Source organism: Octopus bimaculoides, chromosome 9 (assembly GCF_001194135.2).
Source record: "Octopus bimaculoides isolate UCB-OBI-ISO-001 chromosome 9, ASM119413v2, whole genome shotgun sequence".
NCBI lineage: Eukaryota > Metazoa > Mollusca > Cephalopoda > Octopoda > Octopodidae > Octopus > Octopus bimaculoides.
Genome location: NC_068989.1, coordinates 33,938,718 through 33,939,889, shown reverse-complemented (window position 1 = coordinate 33,939,889; position 1,172 = coordinate 33,938,718).

Here is a 1,172-nt window from a genome sequence, read left to right as displayed (position 1 = left end):
ATATATATATCATCATCATCATTGTTGTTTAACGTTCGCTTTCCATGCTAGCATGGGTTGGATGATTTGACTGAGGACTGGAGGACCAGGAGGCGACACCAGGCTCCAATCTGATTTTGCAGAGTTTCTACAGCTGGATGCCCTTCCTAACGTCAACCACTCCAAGAGTGTAGTGGGTGTTTTACGTGCCACCGGCACGAGGGCCAGTCTGGCGGAACTGGCGACGGCCACGCTCAAAATGGTGTCTATTATGTGCCACCTGCACAGGAGCCAGTCCATCGGCACTGGCAACGATCTTGCTCGAATGTCTTTTCACGTGCCACTGGCACAAGTACCAGGGGGTAATGTTGGTAATGATTAACGGCCACGTTCAAAATGGTGTATTTTACGTGTCATCTGCATAGGGGCCAGTCCAGCAGCACTGGCAATGATCTCGATCGAATGACTTTTCACGTGCCACCAGTACAAGTGCCAGGAAGGCGACACTGGTAACGATCACGCTCGAACGGTGGTGCCATCACGATTTCGCTTTCGCTTGCCCCAACAGGTCTTCGCAAGCCGAGTTTAGTGTCCAATGGAGGAGACGGCATGGGGGCCTGTCGTCGAATTTAGTTCGATTTCGATTTCACTTGCCTCAACAGGTCCTCACAAGCGGAGTTTAGTGTCCAATGAAGGAAAGGTATGCATAAGTGGGCTGGATACACCCCTGGCAGAGGCCTTGGATTTTTGCCTCACTTGGCTTGCCGGGTCTTCTCACGTTTAGCATATTTCCAAAGGTCTCGGTCACAAGTCATTGCCTTGGTGAGGCCTAATGCTCGAAGGTCGTGCTTCATTACCTCATCCCAGGTCTTCCTGGGTCTGCCTCTTCCACAGGTTCCCTCAACCGCTAGGGTGTGGCAGTTTTTCACACAGCTATCCTCATCCATTCTTGTCACATGTCCATACCAGTGCAATCGTCTCTCTTGCACACCATAACTGATGCTTCTTAGGTTCAACTTTTCTCTCAAGGTACTTACACTCTGTCGAGTATGCACACTGACATTACACATCCATCGGAGCATACTGGCTTCATTCCTTTCGAGCTTACGCAAGTCCTCAGCAGTCACGGCCCATGTTTCACTGCCATATAGCATGGCTGTTCGTACACATGCGTCATACAGTCTGCCTTTTAC